Source organism: Apteryx mantelli, chromosome 1, assembly GCF_036417845.1.
Source record: "Apteryx mantelli isolate bAptMan1 chromosome 1, bAptMan1.hap1, whole genome shotgun sequence".
Taxonomy (NCBI): domain Eukaryota; kingdom Metazoa; phylum Chordata; class Aves; order Apterygiformes; family Apterygidae; genus Apteryx; species Apteryx mantelli.
In genome coordinates, this window is record NC_089978.1 from 22517892 (window position 1) to 22539863 (window position 21972).

The window sequence follows — 21972 nt, forward strand, 5'->3', positions numbered from 1 at the left end:
ATGTAAAGACAAAGGAATGCATTGAGCTAGTAAATTATAATAATCCCATAATCCTAAGAGCATGTTTACTGTGTTTTCATTTTACTAATTACCAAGGGAGTTGGCATTTAATTACTTTTTTATGATCTCCACACAATATTTCTCTTCTGTCTTAGCTTTTTAGAATAGACATTTATTTTTTTTCTCAAATTACCTGGAAGACCCTAAATAACAAGAGAATTGTGTTTGTCCAATATGATGAAAGATTCCATTTATCTGTCATCTCTGAAGTTTAAATACACTTTTAATTATTTTTCATGTTGAGATTCTGGATGTGTTTGCTCTTTGACAATCATATTATTTATTTTGTGTTTATTTTGCTTTCTTTTGAAGTTATTCAAAATTAATAAATACATATCTTACAATCTTGGCATCCTTCCAAACCATTTTATTAATTTTTACTCTTACAGTCCATAATAACAGAGGTTCATCCTTTCTTTTCTCCTCATTGTGTCTTTGCCCAAATTCATATTCAAGCCAAACTCTCAATAAAGCTAAAAACAGTTGCCAGACTAAGTTTTTTAAGTCGGTCAAAACTCTTCAAGACATAAATAAACTTCTGCACCAATACTGTTTCTCTGCTTATGCTTATATTTTATAATTAATACTATAAAATGTATTCCTACTTAAAATATATAAAAGCTGAAAAGCAGTTAAAATGGTTGCAAAATACAATGAAGATACAATGCTATGTGGAAAAGTGTTCCCTGCATTGTTTTGAAACCTTAAGTTCTGAAAAGCTAGAATTTAAAAGGGGGGGAAACAGTTTTATTGATAAAAAAGAGATAGCATTTTCCCACTCATTTAAATTTTTCCTATTTATTTTTAAAATTAGAACTCCTGACATTTAACTAAAACCAAAACAACAACAACAAAAAACCCTTCTCAGTCTAGAATCACGCCAAAGAAAATAAATCTATCCTTAAGCAAGTCTGTTTCCTTGGATCTTATTCCTTACAGTCCTGTGCTCTGTGTAAACATTTTTATAATGTTAACAAGGACTCCCCAGATCTTGGCAAAACATTTGTTATGAAGTATACAGCCAGTAATTAGCTGCAAAACGTAACCAAAGCTGCTTATGTCTACAAATAGTATTATTTGTTGAATATTTCCAGTTCAAATATGAAAAATAGATGCTTTAAAAAATTTAACTATTTTCTTTTGTATAATCTCTTTGTTTTGAAATCAATTGTACTTTAAAAATTGTTTTTAAAGATAAGTATGCCCAAAATAAAGTTTTATGCCAAAGAGTTTTACTTAAATTTCATGCTGAAACTCAGAATATTTTTTCATTTTTTTTGGTTTGGTCACAGAGCTGCAAATTCTGTTATTCAGAGAGCTCAACTGGCCACGTTCTTGCCTAATGCAGTGGGGAAGGTTTCCAATGGATCCAGCAGCATTTCTCCAGTCCAGAATACCTGTGATTTGATCCATAGTGCACAGGGCACATGTGTGATTTAAAAACTGCGTAGCAGCAAATATTTAGTCAAATTTAAACACCAGGGAATAAATCTTATTCTTTATGGAATGCTTTTGAAAATTATTTAAGTTAAATTAAATAGAGAAATAAAATTTACATTCCAAAAGCTAACCCTTAACACACTCGGCATTTTTAGGTGAGAGTTCATTCAAGTAAATACGCTAATTGTAGTGTATATACGTGTAAACAATAGTTAATCCCAAACTCCGAACTGACCTGCAAATTTAAATGTATTACTCATTTACCTTTTAAGTATCTTTTTCAAACAATACTGCACAAAACCAACAACTAAAATAGTATCCCCGCTTGCTATGAAGCTATTTGGGAGAAACGTCTGTGCAATCAGTTCATCATTGAACACTGAACAACTTTCAAACAATTCTGCATAAAAATTCCTTCTCTTTCGAACTTGTTTTCCACTGTCTTAGCATTTAGTGTTTCAGCTGGCCAACTCTCCACTACCTTGCATTTTCCATCTTTTCTACCTTGGAGCAAACCAGAATTGCTCAGTACCCGAGCACGTACGTCACACAAGTGACTCTCTGGCTCGGGATGGGGGGTCAGGGCTGTCTTTATGAGCTAAAATTCTTAACCGTGCCCTACCCTTGGCATGAAGAGAGAGGGACTGCGCAAGGGCTCCTTCTCTTTGTGCATCTCCACAGGGAAGAGCAGCCCCGGGGGCCACCTCTGCTATCACTATGTTGCTCTTCGCTGCAAGGAGGGATGAGGCCATCAACTTCCAATATTTCCATAACAGTCTGATTTACCGATCAGTAATGATTTTCTCTTTCACAAGAACACAGACATGACAGCAGTAACAGCTGTTGTTGCACCAGATCGCCAGAGATTAAAAGGAAGTTTTTTTATTACTATTTTTAAGGAGTATTGCTGCAGTGTGGAGGTCACAGTCCTGACAAAGACCCACAATACAATGTTATGTGACTTCCACTGCTGCAAACTTTGAATCTAAACAAGTGAGTGTGTCCAGCGCAATATAGCTCTGTTTTCTTTATGTCTTGGGCAAACCTGCAGTTTCCATGGTTACCACAGGGCAGCCTGGCAGAAAAACAGCGTTCTCTTTCCATAGAAATTTTATAGGACTGTCCTTTAGAGAAGTTAGTACAGAATCAATCTGTTATCACACAGACCCATGGCCCCTTCATTTTGTTGTTAAGTTAGCAATCTGTGCAAAAACAATTAACCAATTTTAAGCAAACAGCACATGGCAACTACAAATATTTCTCATTCAAAATCACCACCTCTAGTAACATGTCTACGATCTTTATTCTCATGCTTAACTTTAGTATATGATTCCTTCTAAAACTATAAAACCCCCAAACTATGCTTTATTTCATACTATTTCAAAAATTTTTATAAACAAAAGTACACTACAGAAATATTTTTGTCTCCCAATATTGATCTTTAGATTTTTTGTTGCTTATGGACAACAAATGTGATTGCATTATTTATTCCCCCCCAAAAAAAAATCCAATAAAAAAACCAAGAACTCCAAGCAGAAGCCCTTAATTGAAATGCAACTCCTTCCTTCCAAAGCTGATTTAAAAGTTTGAGTCTCAGTCTCCTACAATGATACTTGGTCTTCTAAGTGTCTAAGTCAGTTTAAATATGTGGCTATAGCAACTCAGTTACCTGAAGCTGGGGTGACGATTTCACCTTTGGTCTTATTTTTCTATTTCTGTCAGAGAAAAACTGAGATTAATAAATACTATCATTTATTTCTGTAGAAAGGTCTCAGTCGAGAATGGATACTTAATGGTAACTGCACAAGCTACCTCTCTGTATTCAGTGAACACTAATTATATGTTTGAATCTTACCTACTCTTACTTAAGTTTGTCAAAGGTATTTTTCATATTGATTTCCTAGGATGATAGTTAATTATCTTCAAGTAGTTGCCCCAAAGCAACATTGACTGTTACCCAGCCTATGCATGTCTCGGCCTTCTCCTTCTCGCACACTAAGTTAGAAAGACTCATGAGGGTTCAGTGGGAAAAATCATGTAAATAAATAAAGCAGACCTACTCTCTGCTTTTCTGAGGCTTCCTTTCACTAGCCACGCACCCTGAGCAGATCTGGCCTCAGGAAAGTGTTATTACTGCATTTGCTATTCTCACTGAATATACCGGGGAGAGTTGTAAAATTTGTGACTTTGTAATTTTCCCTCTCAGCGTACAGAGGATGGAGAGGCCAGAGTACAGAGTAAAACTTAACTCATTCATCTGGAGGCATGCAGATAGTTCACCTGTTACTACAAAGCAAGAAGCCTGAACAGAGCCAGACAGATCATTTGCAGTGTGGCTTTCTAACTTAAACCAAATTAAATTACTACCTTTAATTTTTTTATTTAGTTTTTGACCCAGGCAGAAGGAACCTCAAATACTCTCTTCTCTTTGTGTTCCTTTATTTTAAGGAAATACAACTGTGTCCTGTCTTTTATTCCCAAGGCTACTAGATTTATATTCTGAGTACTCTTTCTTCTGACAAAGACTTGAGAGATTTTACTGAACAGAGTAGCAGAATTAGGGACTGAAACCTAATTTTAGGGATCATTAAGATTTGACTTTGTAGTGTTTTGGAATAGTCTTTAAGCAATATTAAGGTCTGAAGGGCTTGAATATAAAACAAGACATTGACTTTAATGGTATTTAAGTACATACTTAAGTAAGTACTTTGTTTAATAAGCTTGGAATTTGGGCTTACTATTCCATGTGTATTTAAGTATCTTACTGAATCACAATCTTACTATATCAACAGTAATTGTGAGAGTGATGATGCAGCATGAGCAGTTTATCAATGCTAGGCGCTGATGATAAATATGTACATCACAGATTATCAACAGTATCCAAAATCTCCTCAGCCCAAGATGCTTCCATATGGTCCGTTTGCATCTGCTCTCTCCAGATGGCTTGGAAATCTCAAACGGTGGTTTCCAGTTGCTCCTACAGTGTATTAGACCTCAGTTTAGTCTTGAATCATATTTATTACTCTCATATTTATTACTTTTCTTTGTCATCAGATTTTCCTTCGAAAATCCTTCACCTTCCTTAAAGGCTCAGAGAGTTTCTGCAGTGCTCAGTGTTACGATTTACCAGATTTACCAGGGTAGAAAGTCCCAGATCATAGCCCCAACCCCAAATTAGTTTTTATAACCCAGTGCAGGACTCATGCATCCCATCAGAGGAAATCTGGTCTCACTAAGTTAGCAGGCTGCACCTACTCCTCCCACACCCCTGCGCGGAACCATTAAATCTCACACAGTCGTTGTCACCTTACTTGAACTCTCCCAGCAGAGGTGCTGGGTCCTCCCTCTTTCCAGCTATGCAGCACCATATGCCACGCTCTGCTGGCCAGCTTGGCAAACCTACAAACTGTGCCCAGCACATGGTGCTATGAAGTGGGGAAAAGGAGGCTAAATCGTGCAAGAACCAAAATATGTGTTTTCCAGATACAGTGGCCTCCTGTTATAGGTAAACGTGACAAATCGTAACGACCACTCTAACTGGGTTGCATAAATTCCAATTTAATAAAATAACTGAGCAAGTCACAAGTAAGCAAAACAGCGCTGGGTGGCCAGGGAGCCTCCGCTCCACCAACGGCGCGCAAAATTCCCCCGCTCACAGTCTCCTTATATGCGGCTCTAGTTCCGGGTATACGTGGCACTTCCTGTAACTTCTGCGGTTGCGCCGACTGTTGCTAGGGGGTCTTCTGCAGCCCTCTGGTGGTCGTTAAGTCGCGCGCACACATTTCACAATGCAGTTCTACAATATTACCATATTAGGCAATCCAAACTAACATTGCATTTAGCTCTCACATAGGCATCCAGTCTCTTCTCAAAAAAAAAAAAAAAAAAAACACTTCCTGGTTTGATATAACAAATTTCTCATATTACACCTCCAGTCCTTATGTAACTGACGGGCGAGTGAAGAGTTAACAGGACTGAAGTCTGTCAATTGATATGCAGAAGAACTGACAGCACCAGAGCTGATGTGCGCAAAGCTGTTGAACAGAGGACTTAACAGGACTAAAGAAGTCTACCAACCGATATGCGCAAGGACTGACATGCGCAAGGCTGCGGAATGGCAGCATTAACAAGACTGAAGAGGTTTGCCACCTGGAATCTGCACGGACCGCCGGGGAGGGGAGAAGCAGTACGGAGGTGTTGTGGTCTTGCCTCGCTAGCAGGGTCCTCCCGAGCAGACAAACAAACAGTCCTGTGATTGCGAAACTTGCTAAAAGTCAGCAAAAGCAGTGCTTGCCCAGAGCCCCAGCCGATGGGAGCTAGGAGAGTTTGAGCAGGGACAGGAACGTGACCTGACCATCCTCTCCGGCTGGACCGTGAGCATCCCCCCCCCCCCCTTTTCCTGGGACGCTGGGTTAAGGTAACTCCTCGGGGTTGAGAGCCCTCTCACTAGGAGAGTGAACAAGAAAGCTTTCAAGCAGGGATAAGCAGTCCTTCCAATTAATAACGCAGTAATCGACGGTTTAGGGTTATTCTTTCTAAATTAGTAACTGATGGTTTTGTGTTATCCTTTCTAAATTAGTAATCGCATTATTTTAATGGATGTTACTAATCCAAGAACTTGTGTGAGGAAATAAACATTCTTTTTTATTATTATTATATTACTGTCTCAGTCGTTGCTATTGAACCTTCCTAGCATGACAGTGTGACAGTAACCTTGTGCACAGATACATGCCTTTTCTATCATACTCATGCAGCACTTTGCCCTGCCAATCCATGGCCTAACACAGCACTGTAGACCCTGCTTCAGTAACCATCCGGCCAGAATGAGTACAGGTCAGAATGAGGTCTGTACATAGTCTATAGCCAGAGTACAGGCAGAGTGAGGTCTTTCAGCAGTTTCCATTGGAGTAGAGGGCCTCTGAAATAAAGACTATTTCAGGTGCAGCTCTAGTAGAGCTGTGTAACATGAGACTATCACCATCTTGCCGTAAGGTTTAATGCAGCTGCATAGTCTTCATCTGTTTTCTGGCTGTATCAAGTTACAAACTAACATATCATTTGATGTCCACTATTTCATCTGCTTTTCGTGTTTCTCTCATATCGATTATCTCTGATGACTTTCAAGCAGATCTGTTAGTTTGCTTTTCTCTAAGAAGAATTCTGAATTCTCATTTAATGAATATATTTTAAATACCTCCATATTCTCATGTCATTTTTGCTTCCTTTCCTAATATTAACAAAAGCTCCAAGTTTAGTATTTTCTTCACATTTAATTAATATGCTTTCTACTCCCTGAATGATCTTCCCTGGTAGGTCTGCAATCAATGCAAACAGTATATATACTGTGTAGATACTACAGTTTATAAACTAAGTAACCATGTACTATTTTTGATACTTATGAAACTGTTGCCTTTTCTAAACCAATGACATAGCATGTATACAGCAGAATGTATTAAGTCTTTTTAAGTCTTAATTTTGTCTGTTGCTTCTGAGAATTATTAGTATTGGGTACCCTACCTTCTTTATAATTATCACTTTTAGTTAAACTGAGAGCATCTTCTCTCAAATGTCATAGCTACTTTTAAAATGCGACTCTGATGGATAAACCAGGTACAGCAATATGCAGTTTGCTTTTGAAGGAATTCAACTATTCATTGCATATTTGAAGAGATTTTTGTGTCACAGTTTATCTCAGCAGAACAGATTTCAAAGTTACAATGAACACCTAATAAAGCAGTTAAAAATAAAAACAACCAGTATTCTTATAGATTTAAATACCATGATGTCTATTACCTCATTTTGAATATTCAGTCATGTGAATTTGTTCTCACTCTTTTTCAACCACTTTGAAATATTACTGCTGTGTTCTTCCTGACAACAAAGCAGCTGAATATATTGTCAGGTAACCTCTCCAGCAAACATGTATTTCCAGTATGTCTGGCAATGTAACACATTCTGCTTAACATTTTCATCGGGATCCTCATGCTTCTCCTTTCTTGCCCCTTGCCATGAGTGGCTGCTGTTGAAGTTCAGGGCACCCCCAAGACTACATAAGGGCTTAGGGGTACTGTGTTGCCTTTACTGGACATGACCCATCACAGAACATTTTGTACTGTAGGACACATACTTTCTCTCTGAGCTGGGTTGACTGCAAATGGGATCTCCTGGATAAGGGGTCCTCCTGAAGGAGGTGCCTGAACCCCAACTGCCTCATTCCCTCAGTCATTTCTCCAGGGAATTCCAGTCCAGCCCTACTTGGGGAAACAGGCATGTGGATCCAAAACGTCTACAATGCTTGAAATTAATTTAAAAAATATCACTTAAAGTATCGCTTTTCAAGAGCAATTATTTGAGGGCATAAGTATTAGAATTTAGACATGTTACAACCTCTGATCTGTGATCAACAGAACAAAAGGTAAATTGTACCTTCAAATTATACAAGGCAGGATCCATTTTTAACTTCAATTTACTGCTACTATAATTTTCTGTAGAAGTATAATTAAAGGCCAAGCTATGGCCCCTCTGGTAAATTAGCTTATAACCTCATCTATTTACAGCCTTATGTATTTAGATCTGTGTAAGAATTTTAGGATAGATGGTTTCTTTGTTGGAAGATGCAGCACTACAAAGAGGTACAATTCAGGATCCTCTCTTTGGCAAATGAAAACAAACTTGAATTTAATCATGCTCATAACTTTCTGTTAGCAACTTCTTAGAACTGAAGAGTCAAGAGCAGAATTTATCCCCAACTGTTCTCAAAATGCCCTATAAAATCTGTGTTGGAACAAAATCTGGAAATCCCTTTTGTATTAAAAAGCTGGAGCAGGGGAATGCAAGTTCAACATTTTTACAATTCAGCATCTCAGTAATTTTAACTCTAGAACTTTTTGTGAGATGCACCCAATGCCCTGCTGAATTATGAAAAATATTTTTTCTACTGAGGTTAAAAGGAAACCACAATCCTTGGAACAAGCATCTTTTTCCATGCAATTTTTTCTTATTCCTCTCCAAACTCTATGCTGAGTTTGAACTAACCCCCAAAACCTTCAGAAGCAAAAGAGAAGGATTTAAGTAATTTAGGGAATAGCTATATCTGCCTTTTAAATCTTCATTTTTGGCAGCTTATGATAACACTTTTAAATCTAAAACATTCTGGATTCTAGTGAATGTTTTAATTAGCCCAACATCAATTTCACTATCTGCATCAGATTGTCAAAAATGACTGTGCTCTAATGCTTCTTTGATTCACTGCTTTTAATGATGAGTTTGTTTGATCTGCAAGCTCACATTTCATTATACTTAAAATGAAACTGTGAATGATGAATTTTTAGGTTAATTCCACTGCTTTACATGAAGCTGAATTCCATATCTCTTACTCATATTATGACTAAGAGCTTCTTATTCAATGAGATTTTTTTTGTAATTTCTACTCATTAACATACAGTGTATTTACCTTTTCTTTGAGGTAAGGACATGAAAAAATTCTCTATCTAACTTCACAAAAAAACATTTCTTCACCTTAAGCCTTAAAAGTAAGCAAGCTGCTTGTGTGGCTCTCAGTTCCCTTTTCCAGCTGTCCTATTTACCTGTCCCATTGCTGCTGATGGATATGCTGTCCCCGGTCAGGCTGTTCTCTCTGCAGCAATGTTTTCTCTGTTTTCTATTGACGGCTGTAAAACACTTCCACAGTATAGCTTATTATTCTGCTAATGCAATTTTAATGTTCGTGTATCTTGGCTTTACATCTCCACATTACATTATCTCTGCCACTCTTAGCATGACTGATATTTTTTTGTCCTAAGATAACAGGTGTGTATAGAGAAATATATTTCTGTATTTGCTATTTAAGCATCATTTCTGCCAGCATAGTTGAGAGTAACAGGATAAGCATGTACCAGACCTGCCCTTAGTGTGGCTAAAGTGTTATTCGTCATGTCCATATAAAATAACTGTTTTGTAAAGACCAGTGATCTGAAGCTGCTTATAGCCTTGAAGCAGTCCCTCAAGGGACCTGAGTTCTTGAGTTGTTGCTCCTTGGGGTCATATATTAGTGATGCTGATTTGAGCTTTTTAACTCAGTCACCAAATGTCATCTATCTGTACAAGTAACTGTTATTTATGGATTCAGGGATACCTTTAAATGACTTGCATCTTCACCACTAGTTATTGTTTTCAGAACTTGCAAGATTAGCTTAAAATGATTCTAGTAGCTATAATGTCACAAAAATACAGACATTTGGTTTATCTCCTAAAGAGCGATGTTTGGATTCAGTGGCAGATAGTACTTGCTTTGAAGGGTTTTGCCTTAAGGCTATTCTGTATTCTGAGTGCTTTGAGGATGTGTTAAAATGAAATCAATCTTTGACACTTGAACTTGGGCCTTGCGTTCCATTATATCACGGGTACTCTGTGGCTCTTAGATTTCCTTCTGTTTCTGTCTCCGGCTCTACAGCACGTTATTCATCACAGAGGCCTGCAATCCAGTGGGAAAATTTTATTTACCCACAAAAGGAGATTGGGCAGCACATCCCACTACACAGCACTCAGACAGCAGTTCCCCAGCATTAACACTTTACCTGCAAAGAGCGCTCTGCCCTCCTTAGCATGGAGGCTTTAAGTGTTTCCAAACATTTCTATGTTTTGAGAAACAGAGGTATTCTGATACTTGATGTTGTTTTCCAGATTTGAATGCTACTTGCTGATACCACATAAGAAAAAATTATGACATGCTTCTTTTAATAAATCAAGTAGACAAAATTCTGAATATACTTCAAATTTGCTCAAAAGCCAACTACTATAGCGAATAAAAAGATTTCTGATCAACTCAGTAAAATTTGGCTTGAGCCTTGAATGAATTATTCCTCAGGAATACCTACAAACAAACCTGCAGTTTACATGTAGTTGATTAACTGATAACAACAACAATATTAATAATAGCATCCCATAAAACTTGTTCACATTTGATTTAAAGACAGTTATTTTGGGGACATTTTCTTCATTTTCCTCCAACTAGCAAAATCATATTTTGCCTTCATCTCTTACTGTAAGTGTACACTCTCTCCATCTCAGAGGCCCCAATTCTATTTTACATTTTCACACCAAAGAAGAACACTTGTTCTGAAATCTACATTTATGGATCCACTGATGATGTTTTAAACATCAGCTTTTTCTGCTTTGTAGAATAAATTCTAAAACTGTCTCTGCCTTGACATCTTAACCTATTTTCAAACTTTAAAACTTGCTTTAATCCAAATGCAAAGATTTCTATGTTGCTTTAAAATTAGGTCAAGCTTTTCAGCTCCAGACAGTCAGGAATATTTGACTTGAAGTCCGAGATCCCATGTAGTGCCTTGTGGATGTAAAAAGTATTGAGGAATTGCATTTTGAGCAGGAGCACTTCCTTACCATACTTTGTTCCCAGAAAAATCACTGAAATATTCCAGTAATTCCCATCTGCTTTGTTGAGCCTGAGATGACTCTGTTTCCTGCATTTACTTCCAGACATTTTGCAGAACTCCGCTTGCACTTCTCAGTAAGGATACCTAATGGGGAAGGGGTGGGACTGCAACATCAAATCTAGATTTTAGGAGATAGCTTTGGAGATAGTTTCTTGGGCAGGATACAGGGAAGCATATACATATTTTTAAGAGAGCATCAATTCTGGCAGAAATTTACTGTGGAAGTAGAATGGGAAACAGCAGTTGAACTTTTAACAATGTCGCCTCCCTGTCCAAATGGCCTTTTCATGTGAGTAGAAGCAAGATTTTGATGGAGTTTTGTGGCACTGGCTCTGGTGCGTGCACAGAGCATGAGACAATTCACCTAGAGATATGTCCAGGTAGACAGAGTCTAAGACTCATTCATCTAAATTTTTAAGGTACTGTGAATATCTGGAGACAAATGAGTCCTCTTGACTTCAACAGACTGTCACACAGCTAAAGCACTGTGCAGTACTCTGAAACCATAGAGTTTCAAATAGCTTTATCTTTCACTGCACAATCATATCATTTTTCATTACATTTCTGTGTATTCCTTTCATGAAAATTATTACGTTATCAAGCAGAGCAGAAAAATGAGACACAGGACTTAGAGTTTCCTGCAAAAGACTGCCAGATATAATAGTTCCCTCTTTATCACACTCTCTTTCTTAGGCAGCCTGCCAGCTATTGTCTTTGGCCAAACAAAGCTCTGAAAAGATTTCAGAATCTCAAGATGTCTTTTTCAAACAAGATGGTTCAATTAAACACTTTTCAAACATTATCTACTGCATTAACAATAATGCACTTCCCAGTGCACTAAGGAGCATCCCATTAGGTTGTGCCTAAAAACTAGATGTTTGGTAAACGATCTAATTGACCCCAGATTTATAATGCTAGTCTTTTAACCATGTCGCAGTGCTCCAGTGACAAAAGTAGCCTCAAACAGACTTTCTGCTCCTTTTTGGCAGTTGTGATCTGCTTGGCTCTTTTGTGATTAAGTCCACATACATGACATGTTGCATTTTTTTCCTCTCCTGAAATATTTTTAGGGAGATGAGATCACAGAATAGCAGAATCACAGAATGGTTGAGGTTGGAAGGGACCTCAGGAGATCATCTAGTCCAACCCCCCTGCTCAAGCACAGTCACTTAATTCTCATTAATGCAATTCTCATCATTCTCATTAAGGGCTCTTTACATGGACATCTTCCTATTCCTTGGACTATATTAATGAGGAAATTATTTGAACTTCATTGATAGGTTCAGTTTTAAGTTTATCTATTTATATTGGAGGAAACAAAGGCTCCAGTAAACACTGCAATGTATCCTGTTACAAATTTAGATACGCCATTGAAGCAAAGGATATGGTGCACTAGAATAACTATGTTTTTTAAATTGCTTGGGCTATGGATGACTGTAACCGACCAATAACCCTTACAATGGAGGAAGACCCAGGAGATGGGCCAGGGTGAGGTGCCCCTGAAGCTCAGGAATGGTGCAGGATGTGACTCCTAATCACAGCTATTACACAGAGAACTGGCTTTATCTCAACACAAAGGGGGCCAGAGGGTGACCTTTGTTTTAGATAAGTAACCATAGACCAGGTGTAAATATTTCTTCCTGATCTGATCCAAAGAATGTGACTATCTCCCTGAGAGAGCCAGACCAGCATGGGGGTAGCATATATGTGGCTCAGCCCAACACAGAGTATAAAACTTCAACAGCTAACAAAGGAATTTTGAAGGGAGCAACGGGCTTGAGATGGCTTCAACCCACATATTCCTTCCCGGAGGCTGGGGACGCCCAGTGTCGTGAAGGTGAGTATATTATAGAGACCAGTAATGGCAACTGCACTGATATTGCAATTGAATTCTGTAAGTGTACACTTGTGATTTCAGTATATTGCTGTATCACTCTGCTAAATCAAAAATCCCATGTAACATCAAATATCTTCAAAGCAAACTTTTATATTAAACATTGCACTCTCCGTATGTGTGAAGTATCTAAAAGAACCTGATCAGAGACTACTGGACTCTGACAATGACTAATAAGACTGTTCCCAGACAGCATCTGAAGTTTTTGGCCTCCTCACTTTTGCTTTTGCTGAAGCATCTGAATCTACCTTTGGCCAATGCAAAACAATTCTGACTGCAGCAACGTGGTAAATGAGTTGAAATCACCCCAGACCTTCATCAGCGGGAGCAGTAATGAGAATGGCAGGAGGAATGCAGGTCCCTACAGATGAGATGCAAAGCTTCCCCGGTGCAGCAGCTTTATTGATCTCTTTTATTCAGGCTTTGGAACTAGAGGGATCTCTGTAGGTCTTGTACAGCTAGGAAGCCCAAGGAGGAGAGGCTTGTGGAAAAAGAAGGCCTGTTATCATTTCATTTTTACCATCTTTTCTCCTGAAAAGATCTTTTCTCAGATGGTTAACTCATTTTAGCTGAACTGGATAAAACTGTAGCTTGCTATATTCGTAGCCCTTTAGGAACACTTCATTGCAATTTCTGAAAGACCCTCTGGATGAGATTAGTCCAAACTTTATGTCAGCTTTTCTGCATAGAGCATTCTTCTTAATTTCAGTTGTCTATCATGGAATTTCTAAAATGACAAGGTCACTTACAGAGTGAATGTTGAATTATGAAGATGCTGTTCTATTTATAAGCATTCTCCTTAAGGATATAACATACTAACTTCAAAAGGGATTAAAAAAGAAATGTCAAAATATGATTAACATTAAATAATTTGTTTCAAACAGATAATACAGTGTATTTTTAAATTATAGCAATTGCTAGAGATGGTTTGGAACTACAAGAAAATATTTAGTTCTTGTTTTGGAGCTGGACTGAGAGATATTAGTCATCACATACTATATGAAATTGTATTTATTTAACATGTCTGTTGTGAAAAAATATCTTTTGGTAATTTGGATTTAAAATGGCAGAACACTGAGAAAAAAGATGCTTTAAGATTAAGAAGGATTTGCTTATCAGTCAGATGTTCACATTTCTGTCAGGCACAACCAGTTACTTTATGATTTCTTTCTTTGTGATCACACTGTAAGCTAATTTGAATACCAGGCAGACAGATGTTTTATATTGAACATTTCCAAAGACCTTTGCCTGAATTTGGGATCCTAACCACGTATTTTCTAATTTCAAAAGGAGATTTATTGTTTACTTGCATATTTGCATTTGAAAGCATTGTCTTTAATTACCAAGGTAAAAAAATCAATTAAAATAATCTTTTTAGATCACATAAATGAAATAATATGAATATTTAAGGAATGTAAATGCCTACTTACTTTAATTTAAGCTTGAACAAATCTATTCTTCAACAAGGAGAAAATATTCCTGACATTACTCCCTAAAAGGTTGTTTTTTGCATCAGAAAAAGTTAAAACAATTAGAGATTTTTTCCCCCTCTTGGTGAGTTTCTTCTTGAAGACTTTCAATAGATATTCTTAAAGATGCTGGAGACTATTTTAATTTATTCTAATATTGTTTACTTTACAAGGCACTTTTCTCCTTAATAAATATACTGGGTAGCTTTTGCAGGATTCTTGCAGCAGCCTGTAGAACAGGGCAAGAGCAGTCAGGCAAAGAATCTCAACAGAGTCATTAGGGGAAAGGGAAGAGTATTGGCCAATAACCATAAGCCCCCCAAAGACTCATAAATGCCCACAAAGGGTAGAGAAAATTTCATTTTTTAGGTCTAACTAGACAGTAAAGTGAGTGGCATCCAGTGTGTCTGCTTCACTGTCTATCTCTCCCTGCGCTTCCCAAGGAGTCTCTCAGACACAATCATCAGTTTATTAAGGCACTCAACACAGTGTTATAGAAATTAAAACTAACATAAGCTATTTGTCAATTCCAGTGGTGTGAGTCAGCCCAGAACATGCAAAACTGCATAGTCTGCAGTAAAATCAGTGCCTTTCTGGAACAACAACTGCAGAGTGTTAGCTAATCATAGCAGAAGAACAATAGTGGAAGTATTCAGAGCTATTTGAGGAAACATTGTTTTATAGCAGATTTTTTTGATAGCCTTGTATTGTAGACTAAGGATACTAAAGAAAACAAGCAAGGCACTAGCATGAATGTGTAATATATAATTAGCAAAGACCTCTGTCAGTGCTAAAATGTGATAGGCGTGATGGATCAAATTAAAATACATATTGATAACTGCCCCAAATAAAAAGGAAAATTCATACTGATTGCCAGGGTTTTGAGTTTTCATTGTAATTCCGCATGGGAATTGTTATGATTTTGGCAATGCCATTTATATAGACAAATACCTAAATTAAAGTAATATGCAAAAGTATATTTTTTATCGATTGTGATAGGTGATAATTTGTTACATCAACTCGCGAAGTGATTTTACCATGAAACTAGGCGCTAAGTACTGGCTATCACCACAATGATTGTACTGAGCCAGCAGAGCGATATTGTATTGTGAAATGTATGTGCGCGACCTGAAGGGCACCACGTACAACGCAGAGGAAGACCCCAGCTTTCATCCCGACCCCCCCAGCAACAGCCGGCGCAACCACAGAAGTTACAGGCATATAAGGGGACTGTGAGCGGGGGATTGCGCGCGCCGTTGGTGGAGCAGGAGACTCCCTGGCCGCCCAGCGCTGTTTTGCATACTTGTGACTTGCTCAATTATTCTATTAAATTGGAATTTATGCAACCCGGCCCGAGTGGTTGTCAATTTGTCGCCGATGAACATTCTGTACTGCATTCATTTTTTACTGGAGGACAGGTAAGTTTCATGGAAATGGCTGAAAACCAAATTCCATCATCTGATTTGCAGGTCCCCAGGATTCTCAGAAAAAGCAGAATAATCTCAGAGCAGAGATTCCTCACTGGTGACACAGCCCAGTGACCCCCATGCCTGAGGTGCCAGGCTGCTGCAGTGCTGCCCAGTTCCAGGGGAGGAGCATGTTTCTGGGCTGTCTAGGTTTTGGGTACTCTTCCACGATATTCCTGAGGTGGGCTTCTGCCTTTGCAACACAAAGTGGCACAGACACAGAGCGTGACACTGTAAAAGACCCAGAACAAGGAACAGCAGACTTCTTGGGATGGTTTCTGACCATAAACTTCCTTTGGCTTCTTTTGCATCTTTTCCATGTACAAGAATAATAGGGGTGGGTTTGGAGGTCCTGCCACACATGGAAAAGGATATTTTCTAAGTCTGTGGATGAGTTTTCTAAGCTTGTATCTCTCCATTTTGTTATGACTTTAAAGCCATCTGGCAATATCTTTTTTTAATCTACATCATTTAGTGTTTAGAACTTCTGTCAAGTTTTTTATTTTCATATCATCCTTTTACTTTTGATAGAGATTATTTCATTTTCTCTACATTATTCCTGACATTTTCAAACTGCAGGCAGGTATGTACCTTCAAAGTGTGTTTACACTGCCACTGAATAATATAATAAAGCATTTCATATTTTAATTATTTCCTCTCAGCATGTTTACAGGCTTCATTACCCTTTTCTCATCCATTTAGTTGATGATACTGAGCACATGGAAGAATCAAGCAACACAAATATTTCCAGTAATTCTGACTAAAATGCACAATACTTGAATTATTCTGGTCTGAATGGCAAAAATATAACTTTCTTCACATTTAGACTTCATATGGAGCACAACAGCATGCCTGGGACAGCAGGAGATGAGGCATCACTAAGAATACAACAAATAATTTCATCACAAGGAGCACAGAGGAAAAGAATGTCACTCCTCTACACATTGTAATTTGCACAGGGCTACTTAAACATTCATCTTTATCAAAGTAGGTCATGAATAAGAGGAGCACAGAGCTATGTTTTTATCTTAAATATTTATTAATCTTAAAAAAAATCTTGTAGAATGCACTGTTTCCAAGTTGGGCGCATCAGACTGGCCAACAAAATATGACTGCTGTCACCGCAGAGGAAAATGCTATTCAGTAATCCAGCTAACAGATTTGTTTACTGCCTTTGTTTAGTATTCACCTAACAACCAGATTCACTACTGTGAGGACCATTAACTCTTGTTATTCCATTTTTCTTCTGCGGCTGGTAGTTATATGGTCATTTCCTTTAATTCCTAACAGGTGGAGGCTGCTTTTAGCCTGTGTAAAGCAGGACTGTTTGTCAGCAAGATCGTGGGTTGCAGTTTTGGGGAAAGCAATGATTCTGTGACCTTGGCGGGCTGATTGCCACCCACTCAGTGTCAGTCAGTCTTGCTGGAGAATTAAATGAATAGCAGAATATTGCTGAAAATAATTTTCTGTAAACACTAAATTTCCATAGGTAAATATGCTACAGCATTTCAAGGAAGTAGAAAAAAAGATTATAATTTTAGTTTTGTTGATAGTCACTGTGTTTACAGCCATTATGCAAAAAGAAGGATAATGGCTCCTCTTGTGATTATCTACTGTCAGAAGGTGGGAATCTAAGCTGTGAGACACCAGGTATGTCTATGCAAGCAAATAGTTTTGCACAACAGGAGTGGATTAGTAAACCAAAGGATTTGCTGCTGAGCCCCCTACTTCCACATAACATCTGGCTCAGGGGTTTTATCCAACTAGATGTAGTCTGGTCCCCTGGACCAAACACTACCACACATGCACCTTGAAGCTGTTTGAAGGGCCAGTCTTTGGTTCCTGCGGCTATGTGCATTTCTGGTTGTAGTGCATGTAATGTACCCTCGAAGGGGGCTTCCCATTTAGTTTCCTCTGAAAGAAATCCAGTTCCTACCTACCATCTACAAACTGAGTCAGCACATGGGAAATGGGGTCACTTAGGGCTTACCTTCAAGCCCATGCTGTTGTTCCAAACCAAAACCCTGATGGAGATGGAGCCACAGACTCTGTATATGGGGAAGGCTACTGGAAATATCTGCATTAGGTTTGAAAAGACCAGAAAGACATTTTATTGGTTTATTACTAGGCATGACAATACTGAATTTCACTTAACTCTAGGTAAATCATAAAAGTCAGAATGGCACCATGGTCAAGCTACATACTAGCATTAGTAATGAGTAGAGGTGAAATGAAGAAATGAACCTGATCACCAGGAAAAAGTTTCACACACTGTAATATTTTTGCTAAAATGTTTTCCAGATCCTCACACAGACGCAGCTAGAGACGAGGAATACTAGGCTCCAAGGGAATGGAAAAGAAGCTGTTAATAAAATGTATTTCAAAGTGCCCCCTATGGCCACATTTCTTTCATGTGTTCACACGGAAACAGATCTATTGACCCTACCGCCTCTTTTCTGGCCTTTCCTCCTTCTCCCACTGCACAGTGAACACAAAAAAGAGCCTAAAGCTGTCATTCTGCTGTGATGGACACTGAGATCTCCAATTACCAATATATCTATTTCTCAGCATGGCTTAAAAACATTGGAGATAATATAAGCTTATTCCTTTTGAACTGAGACTTAAAAGATGCTTTTTAAAATGAAGTAATTATATTCTGCTTTTTAAAACCTTAATTTTTAGAGTTATTTATTAATATTTAGCCTTGTTTAAAGCCCCCAGATAGAGCACCAGGACAGTGATCTACAACTAACAATATAATAAAACCTTAGTGAAAAAATTGTTAAAGAAAAAGGAGATTGCAGTAGCAGTTTCAGAGGCAACTTTCTTAGTGTGTTGACAGAGCAGGACTGAATACCTTTCTCTTCTTTTTTTTTTCTGAGTCTAGTATGCCTTAGGAGAGTTATATATATTTGCATTGTAAATCGCTATTCAGTGAGACCAGACACTATAACATTATTTTCTGGGGAGGTTTATTCATTTTTCTGAGCAGAATACCAGAAAGAATGAAATATTTATTCTATTGCTATTTCATATTTATTTCAGATCACAAAAATTAATAGACACATTTCTTAAGTAAAAAGTGAATAAAATTGGAAGCTACTTTGGGACCTCTAAGTTTTGGAATAATATTATGAGAATAGTGGAAGATACCTTCATGATTCTGGACAATAAAGGCAATAAAGCTTATTTCAATTAAAAGTACATCACTAGAACTTTAGTTCATAAAATAAACTGTTATCACAGAAGAGTGGCATCAACCCTTCAAGTTCCTATGCAGTGCATAGTAAGAGTTCCTATGCAGTGGCATGGAGTGGGAGTCTACTGAATTCACTAGGTTGCTACTGCTACCTAGTTGTTGCTACTTGTTCATGGTGGGGTTCATGGGGCTACTTTTAGATACCAAGTTTTAGATTTTCAGACAAGATAAATCATCAGAGCTGATTTCATGGGCATCCGAGATAATTTACAGTCTGTCACCCTAGGTGTGTAAATCTGATGTTCTTTACAGACCCTTCTCTTGCTCTTAAGAAGACAGGGTAATTAATAACTGTTAGGTAGGCAAAGGAAGGTCAAGTGTGTCTGAGGGGATTTTTCTCTTCAATACAAGTCTGATGTTCTTCTCCAGACCTGGGCCATCTCCCTGTCCTGTCACTAGCCAATTGTGACTCAGTGACCAGATACTGATGCTTGTTTAGGTCCCTTCAGTGTCCTGGCTACAAAGCTGCTGAGACACATGACACCTACACTTGTAGCACAAAGGATCAACCTTCAAATTACCACTTTGCGTTTTAAATTGTTTTGTTAACAAGTTTCCCAGTGAAGGTACATTGTGTCGTTTGGAACTCTTGGGTCAATAATTGCACCTAATGTGTGTGGATAGTGAGTTGCCAAGCTTACGCTGTCTGTCAGCTATTGGTGGTTTGGCAAGTTTGGGGATCTGAATGTGTTAAAGAGCCTCCAGAGCTGAGCTCTCTAATATGGAAGATAACTGGATCAGAATGGAATATTTCCCTTGTGATACCCACTTCTTGTAGCTCCAGACTAACAAGCCTGGAAAGATATGCTATGACTACAGTCAAAAGAGAGAGAGATAGGGTACATCTGACCTACCATATTGCATTGCTCCTGGTTTCACACTAGTATTCAGTCTTCTTCCCTGTAGATATTAATGCTCCTCATTTGTACTCCTTTTTAGGCCTTGTTTGTTGCTGTTCTTGTTCTGATTAGATCTTTTTAGATTTCAGTTATAAAATAAACAATAAATTTCTACAATTGAGTGGTGTGCTGCAGGGATTTTTGGAGTCAGTACTGCTTCATTCCTGCCCCTTGTCATACCACTTACAGCTCTGAGCCAGGAAAGACATCTTGTAAAGCAGCTGAGCATGTGGCTCCAGGATGCCCTGTGTGTAGACAGCATAGAGTCCATGGAGGCCATATCTCTGTAGCTATGGGTAGCTACAAAAGGGGACTTCAGTAGGTAAGCAGTACCTTTATGAAAGGAACTTGACTGGTTAGAAGACAAGTTTGCCCAAAATACCTGAGCCCAGGACTTATAAGACTGTACTGCAATACCTCTGTGAGATGCTTCACCAGCAGCTGTATGGCAGGAAAGGGGGAGGAATAGATAGGCCTAACAGAGAAGGAAAAGGAAGCAGAGATGGTTTGCTGGACCTCTGCTGAATGAGTCTGGTGCACTACCCAGAGTAGTGCTAGGCTGTGCACTGGCTATGTCTGAAATATGCTGTCTTTCTCCAGCTGTTCCTAAGCAAACCGTTCCTCTGTGTCCTCATGCAAGCTGTGGTGGCACAGCAAATCAAAAAGATATGACTGGCGTGTCCACATCAAGCTGTCACTAAGGCCTTCGCGTATTGCAGTCAGCCAATGAACTGCACAACTGATTTTCTCCTCCAGGATCTGAGGGTCCTGGTGAGGTCCCCACTGATGGTTATACCAAAGAGAGACAGAGTGACTGCTCATCTTCCACACTACTTAATTGTTGACCTTCATTGCTTTGTTTTGGTCCAGTCTAAATAGCTCTTTCCTTGACACGTTTACTATACAAAGGGTTGGTCCTAGGTAGTGCAAATGTGCAACAATGAAAAAAAGACCTGTGCATGCAATTTTTGAACTACTCTCTCTTCTGCATCACTCCTATTCTATGACAGTGGCTGAAAGATCAGTTACCCAAACTGCAGTAGTTTGTCCATGCAGTGAGGATAAGATTTTAGTATCTGTAGTGCCTGCATATGAGTTACTGGGAGAATAGACCTCTGAGTGTTCCATCCCAGTATATGTGAGCTGTGTCTAAAATATAGTGACAGGCAGTCTTTCCATTATGTAGATAATCTTGATATTTAATTGTTTTGTCTTTATATAACCTTGAGAGTATATAAAATTCTTACTTTCTGATTTTTATGAAGTTATTGTCCTTTAGGAAAAAGTCTGTTTACTGTCTATTCAGCTGTCAGAATTGTCATAGTGTATATACTCAAGAAGAAATACAAGAAACCTCATTTTAAAAAGCTTTTTAAATCTCCAGTTTACTGCCAGTGGCTATATATATGAATCAGAAGTAAAATATATGTCTGTATTAAAAGCGACAGGACATTTGCAGCTGGTTCCCTAGCAATAATCGAGAATGCAAAATCATGAAACAGTATCTCAATTTAAAATTGCCTCCGCCTACTCAGAAGGAACAGTCTTATAATTGTTAGTGCAAATCCTGAAAAGATCTAGTAGGAGACTTTAACCTATTTGGTTCCTGATTCTAAAATAGAATATTTTTTACTATTTTTTAATAAATTAAATGATGACAATGTTTAGCTAAACCAGCAATTTAAAATATTAAGAGCTGATGAATTATAATTTTATATGAATTCAAAACAAAAGTGTGAAATGGTAGATAAGGAATATGTGCAGTAAAATGATACTGATCATAAGCACATATGGAAAGCTGTTTTTGAAAAATGTTATTCTTTTTATGCTTGAAAATACAAAATGTATAAATGAGTAGATCTTCACTGTGTACAAAATAGGTAACTACAAAAGATTCAGATTGTATGACTGATACTCTTCACATACTGGATAAAAATTTCAAAAATATCTAAATGACTTACATGAAAGTAACTGGTAATTAACCAACCTGCTACATTTCTTGGGTGCTTTTGAAAATACTTATGGAT